Raw genomic sequence first — 8,650 nt, 5'->3', positions numbered from 1 at the left:
CTCTCTCTCTCTCTCTCTCTCTCTCTCTCTCTCTCTCTCTCTTCCTGAGGAAATCCATACACCTTACATTTGTCTTAATGAATTCTGCAAGCTCGCTGTCTGCTCTGTTCCGGTGAGTCATGCTGCTCTCAGGACCAAGTCTGCGCGCACTTCTGCTCAGACCTGGAACACTATGTTCACCCAGCTTTTATTAGAATCCTCCTCTGCCACACTCAGTAGCTGTAGGTGACACGTTTCATACGAGCTGGTCTCAAGTAGATCCTCACAGGATGCACAGCTGCAGCTACAGAGGTACGCTCCTGGGAGTGACGAGGATTTACATGTGACGATAAGAACGCCATCATCAGGTAAACGGCAAGAAGTGTAAAATACTGAGTTAGTGTGTTTTATTTTCGAAGTATACAAGCTCGTTCATGGGATTCGATTTTTACCTTTTAACACTTCTAAAGCATGGAATCAGGATTCAATAGAGGTGTTGCGTTCATGGAAATTTATGAATAAAAGACCTAGCACCCCCTGAAGGAATGCATATCGCCCTCTGCTGATGTTGYCTCAGAAGATGTGAATGACTCTCAGCTACTACCATTTCAAATTTTAGCACAATATCTGTAAAACTACCATCTTTGGGTTACTTAGCGTTTAGCTGTAGCAGCCATCCTGAATCACTGACTCCAAAAGTTAATCAGTTTTAGATGTACATACAGTTTCTTAAAGTTTTATTAAAAATTCTATCACAGATGTCAAATGCAAGGCCCGCGGGCCAAATGTGGCCTGCCACAGCATTTTTTGTRGCCCGCCAGAACGTCAAAGCTCACATCTACAGGAGAATGGAAAAATCATAATTTCAAACCTGCTTTTGTTCTTAGGTTGTGTTTAACTCTGCTTTCCTTTAAATGTTAACATGTTTATGATCTTTGTATAACTGATGTTGTTTGTGTGTCACAGGCCTCTCTTGTAAAGGAGACATGTCTCAAAGAGATTACCTGCCTACATAAAAGTAAATAAAAAAACAATAAGAAGAAGCTGCTATAAAACCAGCAATGACCATAAACTACATCTCCCATAATGCATGCTGATTATTTTACCCGCAAAATGGCATCTCACAACTAGGTGGAGTTGCACAGGGTTCAAAAATAAAATCTCAATTTAACTGCACTTTTTTCCTGCAATTTTTGCTGCAGACAGTTGTACTGGGAAATGAGAATTTCCAACTTACAAGTTGTAATTTTAAACTGGAACGCCTCTCCAGTTCAAACTCCCTGTGGGAAAGTGGGAGAGTTCAGAATTCAAAATGGCAGCTAATCACCACAACTCAACAGTGAGTAAAACGCTCTAACTTTTTTACTTTAAATAGTATTTCTGTATTATTCATTTTACATTTAGTTGTTCGTAAACGTAGTACTTTTCAGTGTTTATAAGAGGATGCGTTAAAAAGCTGTTTCTATGCAGGAAATACCATGTAGAGCTCAGTTATTTGTTAGCAGTGCTCATCTGTAGCAATGAGACGAGGAATGTGGTGTTTTGTGTTTAGTCAAAGTTAAACGTGAAACATTAAAGTTATTTACAACTGGCCTTTTGAGGGCCACCATAAAGCTCATGGGGCCCTCAGTGAAAATGAGTTTGACACTTCCATCAATCCAGTTTTGCTCAATGAGTTGCACTTGTTGTGCAAGATCACTCATCATGTGTTRTGACTGACTCTCAGCTACTACCACACCCAGTTTTAGCAAAAATATCTGTAAGATGGACTGAACTGTAGCCAATTGTTGTGTTTTCTAAAGTCAGTTACTTGTGGCAGCATTCTTGAATTGTGTTAGCTCCCAAATGTAATCAGTTTTACAGTGAACGTTGCCAAAGATTTTGTGCAGTCGCTTCAGTAAATGTCAGGGATCAGTCTCAGCTTCTACCACACCCAATTTTAAAGCAATATCTGTAAAACTGACAGAGTTCTATTGCCATTTTTGTGTTTTTTTTCGAAAGGTTCCAGTATTGGTATCATTAATGAAACTGTCAGAGGTGAAGACTGCTGCTATCTCAGTTCAGGATTTGTGGTTTCTGATGTCACAGAATGCATTGTCTGAATGAAAACAGGAGAGAGGTGCAGGGTCATGTCATCATCGTGGCTCGACACGTGCAATGAAAAGGATAAACACAACGCTCCGTCGCTGAAAGAACAAAAGGTCAAACAGTCATTTCAGAAACATGTCGTTTTAATTTACTTTCAGCGCGACGTTAGTTGACTTTTGCACGGCCCCAGGACATTTCCTGTCAGTCAGATGTCGGCTTACAAACGAAGGTTTTCATTGTTGTCAGGCAAAACCCACCTGCAGGGCCAGAAACAAATGCAGTTCCCACGGATTTATCATCAGGTTCTCAGTAACAAAGGTAMGAGTGAGAGCCTTGCAAAGGAATCAGCAAAGCAAACAAGTCCGGGTCGTGTTTTCTCCTCCACACAACTGAAAACATCCTCATTCCACATTTTACTCAACCAGCAGCACATGTGCTCTCTGTTAGAGAGAAAGGAAACCTAAAGGCCACGGATTATTTGATTTAAAACTCAACAGTTTGACGGTAATGGTTGTGTCTGGGTTCAGTTTGTGTCGTTTGGATGCACGGAGGTCAAGCCGAGCCAGTCRGTTGTCCTTGCAGGACCTCTCCACGGCTCCTGACTCACAATCGCCGCAGATGAGCTCAACCAGCGATGGCAAGCACCAGAATATTACATGAACGTTTGGACAGCGGCGGGTCCAAGAACAACCACAGCATTTTTCTTCTTCTTTTTTTTTTCTCTTTCTCTCTCGGCTAGCCCCTGAATTCACCACGCAGCGGATGCCAGACCACCACACACCAGTCCAACTCAGCACTCTGTGGTGTCTCTACCTTCACTCAGAGGAACCCTGTCAACCCAAAACATATTAAACACATTAGGGTTCATCAAACATGAATGTGTTTTCTGTTTTTTTTTTCCTTTTTTTTTCATCAACGCTATGCTCCAACTTTGAGTTGAGCTTTATTGATTTTACTCCAAACTGGAGAGTGGTTTTAATTGTTTTAGAAAACAGACATGCTTTTATAGGAGTCAAATATTGTGCGTGTTTGTGCAGTCCCCGTCAAGGCCAAGCATGCTGAGCCAGAGTTCACACAACATATTGAGCCTGTTTATGGCAAACTAATGCTCCAAACTTCACCTTCTGTTTTTAGTTGTTTCACACTGGCCGGGCGCCCCACCGCATCGAGCCGCTCCAGGGTCTTGCATGAAGCCGTGAAACCTCACTGTAACATAAGAAAAGCAGGCGATTCACAAAAACGGCCGAGCGGCTGCAGCACCGTGACTCGAAGACCCGGTGAGTGATTAAATCTTAGCCTTATTGGAGGAGGAGAAGAAACAATCCACTGCTCTGCGTTCAGTTTGAATTGCATGCAGTGGTTTCATTTTGAAACACACCCAAGCAGGAAAAAAAATCAATAAAAAGAACTTTACAGCAGAAGACTTGCATCAACAAATATCCCAGTTTTGTGCAGTGGATTGTGTTTGGATGGACACATCGCTGGTTTGGAGCCGTTTTGMAGTGTTGATCTAGACTATTTAATGGATCCAGTGTGTTCCTGATTGTCCATCATGTTAAATGTCTGCTCTGCTTTGCCTCTGCTTGGATGAATAGGCAGATCTATACATAATAGCCTTAAAATTACAGTTCTGGGAAAAAACGGTTAGAGGCAAAATGATTTTTAACCAATTACTCTGCCGATATAAAGACATCAATGAACTCTCTATACAAGAGTAGACCATGTATTTTCATGACCTTTTGTTTCCATTTGACAGCCTTTCCGATGTAAAACCAAACTTGATGCATTCATCTTTACTAACTCCAACCAGCAGTCTGTATTGACGAAAACATAAATTTTCCTTTAATGAACTCCGACGTTGCCATTGCTGCTTTGATCGATTAGTTCATTTGTTTTATTGTGGGGACTTTTTTTTTTCTCTCAGTGTCATAATGAGTCTTTAAAACACTGAAGTGAAGGCAGAACATCAGCAAGTCATGTTCTGAGAAATGATGCATCATGCTATTTGACTTAAATTACTTTTACAAGACAAATATAGAGAAYAGATCCAGCAGCAGACTGTGAACCCGCAATTTAGTGCAGATTTTGCGAACTGTGGTTCAATAGGAAAGGGTATGAATAGTTRATATCTCACCTGATGTAGACAGCTCTGTGATCAAACTTAGCTTAGAGATAAAATGTTTAATTWTGACCAGACTTATGAGCTAAGTGCTAGTCACAGCAGAGCCAGAGACAGACTCCGGGGCCTAAAATTCACTGCAGGATTTGCAGTTATTGCACACTTTTTTTGCTTCGATCGATCCCCGTAAATCTAGTTTTTAGAATGCGGGAATTTCCTACGTACAATAAATTACAGCCACGTGTAATAATGTGGACGTTTGCATYGGACCATTCTGGCTCTTTCAGGAGACACCCTGCATCGTTACTGACCAGTGTTCTGACCAAAGATGAACTTGGCTGTATTTTGATCTCTGCAACATATTAAGAGGCAAGATTCCTTCAGCAACTCCTGCTACAGACATCAGCAACTTAATTCAGAGCAGCTGAGTATTAAAGATTCTTCACAGATTTAAGTGTGCACTAYTTTATTAACTTTTATATGTGAGAATTTTGTTTGTTTGTCTTGTTAAACTTCAAGTAGAGCCTGAAAAGTAACTTTTCCCTCAGTCTGCCTTCACATTCCCATGAGGGCGTCATCCTGCTGGTTTTCTAGTTCTGTTCCTCGATGTCATCTCTGTTTCGCCACTAACTTGTGTGACCGTGCCTACATTTYTGAGATTTCCTGCATTTCAGATCCACCTGCCTGACCTCTCTCCACACTTACCTGTCCTGGACAAATCGTGTCCCCACTGGCTCCTCCGTCCCCTTTGAAAACCTCCACCTTCTCTTCAGCACCTGTTAAACAAACAACCACAAGAACAATTACTGATTACTGTCTGAAAGATTATCTCTCCTCTGTAACTCTGCTATTCCCTATTCACAGTTTACCCCAGCTGCTGTTTCCTGTCTCTGTTGCAATAAAACCATTTTTACAACTTTACCTGTATTCTGGTGAGATTTTCTTCAAGTATTTATAGACCCTGTGAAGCCACATAGCCTCTAATGTGACATTTTATTTCCATCAAATTTGCTAACTATTYTTGCAGAAATATCACAAAATGCCAGCCTACTCCAGYACTCCAGCTAATTGCTATGGCTATYATGTATAGTGTAAAATATACAAAAATATAAATAAAATAAATTAAACATGCAATAAAAAGGAAAAAATACATAAATAAAACTCACTAACACATCATTTAGTTCACTTTCTCAGTGTGAAATTCTAGCAGTCTACTCTAAAAGGCAAACCTTAAATCTTGGGATTAAAAGCAGTAGCGGATCTAGGATTTTTCAGTGTAAGGGCCATCAAGGGACCACAATATTCATAGAGGGGCCAAGTATTTGTTCAACGTACTTGCACACAAATCCCCAGTTTTTGTAAGATTTATACATTTAATCAGTCACACGTGTTCAAACACTAAAGCTTGCACAGTAAATTCTCCTTATCAGTTTTACTTGATTTTTTTATGGTACATAAAATACTCTCAAACACACATGTGATAAAATCCAGTCATTGTTGTCAGCAAAAACTTTTTTTCAGCAGGATTGTTCAAATTGAAAATGACTTCTGTAAGCTTGCTTCATGTTGGACTTTCCTATTTCACTCACTGGCGCCAGTAGTGGTTGGAAGTGGAACTGCAGCCACCATCATTGTTCTTGGGCAAGGACAGATGAGTGAAAGGACAGGGGCACTTCAGGGGGCCAATCAGATTTCAGATGGGGCTAGTGCTCCTGTGGCCCCGCCCCTAGAACCGCTCCTGATTAAAAGTATTTCAGAGTGGAAAACAACCTTTGAAATTGGTGCTCGGCTTTTGTTGCGATGAGATACTGAGACAAATTCAAACACTAACGCTGCTACAGCTGCTAACACTGCTAATGCTGCTAACGCCGCTGACGCATTTGCGGTTGTGGCCAGTGTCCGAGCTGCACATCAAACTTCCAGACCATAGGTACCATATTGTTTTCAGTTAACACATTGAATATAGATTTTAAATGCCATCTTCAGCGTTAGCAGTGGTTAGTAGCAGTTAGCGTTGGCTAACCAGAATGATGTCATCATCCTGCTACAAACATGCAGTTGCATTGTTAGTGGTTACCATTGTCTCAGGATGATGATGTCAAAASAAAAGCTGAGTGCCAATGGCTGTGATCTATTCTGAGATATTAACTTCAACTTTTAACCACAACATTTAAGATTTAACTTTTACATTTAGATTTAMACATTTAGATTTAGAATTTAACATKTAGACACARCATTTAACATCTAGTAAAAATTAGTAAATGTAGGAACAGAAAGTGAGATAATTAATGAAAAARTGTTAGTGACTTATTTTTACTACACTTCATTTTACATTTGATGCCCATTCATGTGTGCTCAGAGATAATCAGATAATTTTAACATGACAGAGGTCTGTAACGTGCAATGCAATATTCACAACACAAAATAGTGTTTGGTAGAACCTGCTATGAATTTTTTTGAAAGTAAAAACCTGTTCAAGACAATTACAATCTACTCTGGTCTTGGTAAGATTAGCTCATCTGTGCAGTCAGAATTACTTCTCTCCAAACTCATGTTGTTCAAAGCGCTATCTACAACAGGTGAGATATTAATTGTTCATTTTCAAAGGATCTGAACTAAGGTCATTCTGTGTATTTGCCACTTTAAAGACCTCCTTTTTGAATCTTTGGGTAATGGTGATAAGACTAAACTTTATCTTTACCACAAGGTGAATATTCACAGGTGATTGTAAGCATTGAGCCACCAGTGGTGGGTGCAGAGGGGGGSTGGCCGTATGCATTAAATTATTTATGATGATAATCAGGAAAAGAGAGAATAAGCTCAGTGTCAACTGCAAAACAGGAAAACAAAGCAGAGCTATCTCAGAAGGTGACTCCCCGACTTTCCTGCCTGAGGAAAACYCGTAGAATTCTGTTTTGGCTTCTGGTTTTAATGCACCTTCCCAAAAATATCAACAGACTTTCATCTGGTCACCTCTTTGAAACGTGTCTCAAAGTACGGCTGTGCGCTTTAAAAAAAACATCTTCATTACAACCTATTGCTTCATATTAAATAGCATGAATGGTACCTGTCCTGCACCCCTTGAATAGGCTTGATTTGACCAAACAGAAATGTTTCTTTTTTCTTTTTCTTTTTTGTATTTGTGTGCCTGCTCAGCTTGGAAAATACTTTCCTTTCATTGATGAAAAGATATCCAGCATTTAGAGATGAAATTACTTTCCAAGTGGCCTCTGACTCACCATCTCTATCCACGGTGTCCTCTCTCGCTCTCAGTCTCCCCCCTCCTCCCTCCTTCATCCCTCTCTCCACCTTCACTTGTCCTTGAGAATGTTCTTTCTATTGTAACTGTATACAGCACTTAGCACTTCAGACGGCAGAAAAGAACCAAGCTCAAGGACTGCTGCCCACCCTCGCCGTGCTCATAAATAGACTGTTTGTCCACGGCTTACCAAGCACCTCATACCCACTGCGCCTGTGTGGGTGCTTGTGGACAATGTGTAGCTCGAACCAAAATAGAACTTCACTGCTGCACAGTGTGCGGGTGGATTCACAGATRCCAGTTTGGGCACGGAGGTGGTGGCTGTGGTGGAGAGGCAGGGAGAATCATTGTTGTGTCGATGAAAATTAGCTGCAGTGACTCACAAAGTCTATCCCTTCCTCTACGATGTGCGATCCCATTCATCTGTTCGCTCCCCCCCCCTAAAAACAGGTGCCGCCTCTGCAGAGTTCCTCAGACTGCAACGCCAACTGTCTGGGACCGGACCGTCAGCACATTCCTGGAGAGCTGGATCCCCAGAAGCAACAATTCCTCCCTCCTCTCYTCCCTCCCTCCCTTCCTTCCTTCCTGCCGCCCTCGTGTCCTCTCCCTTCGCTTCCGTAGGATTGCATCACTCGTCTGCCTCTTGGCCTCCTCTGCTCGGACCCTCTAATCAAATCTGGCGCACACATATAAGCAAGTCAAAAAAGTCAAGCACACRCACGCACGCRCRCACRCACRCACRCACRCACRCACRCACACACACACACACACACACACACACACTGTGGGCAGGAGGCACCCTCATCAGTCCTCACCCTGGTTTTGTAGCCTCAGTTGGAATTTTATGGTCGGTTTGAGTGCAGGATTCTGGAGTTGCCCTTGCTCTTTTTTCCTTCTCTCTCCCTCCCTTCTCTTCTCTCATTTTCTTTCTSCTACCCCCTCTTTTTTTTCCTTCTTTGTTTGTTTTCACCCCATTCKCCCTCAAGGTCAGAAATATCCTGCGGTTTAGGTTTGATCCCCTCGGATATGCCTTCCCTCACTCCTACTCTCTGCCTCTCCCTTCCTTTTTTTTATTTGCTTTTCTTGTGCTCGCTCACACGCACGCACAGAGACACACTTACTGTAAGTGAATTATGCTGCTCCCCGCTTTTTTTTTTTTTATTCAAACAGGAAACACATGCTGGGATCAGCATAGGTGGGTCTGG

General features: G+C 41.7%; 1 long non-coding RNA gene across 1 annotated transcript; it reads right to left on the bottom strand.

The window, feature by feature from the left end:
- Nucleotides 1–1,575: 1,575 nt before the first annotated feature.
- On the bottom strand, nt 1,576–8,397 carry LOC106525750 (uncharacterized). The gene is made up of 4 exons (XR_001311163.1): nt 8,261–8,397; nt 4,892–4,962; nt 3,189–3,273; nt 1,576–2,897 (listed from the first exon to the last, which is right to left on the bottom strand). It is a non-coding gene; the product is annotated as an uncharacterized LOC106525750 (long non-coding RNA).
- Between the last annotated feature and the right edge of the window lie 253 nt (nt 8,398–8,650).

The sequence above is a fragment of the Austrofundulus limnaeus genome, unplaced genomic scaffold, assembly GCF_001266775.1.
Source record: "Austrofundulus limnaeus strain Quisiro unplaced genomic scaffold, Austrofundulus_limnaeus-1.0 Scaffold239, whole genome shotgun sequence".
Lineage (NCBI taxonomy): Eukaryota > Metazoa > Chordata > Actinopteri > Cyprinodontiformes > Rivulidae > Austrofundulus > Austrofundulus limnaeus.
The sequence above is the reverse complement of the archived record's forward strand: the minus strand, read 5'-3'. Positions and strand labels throughout refer to the sequence as shown.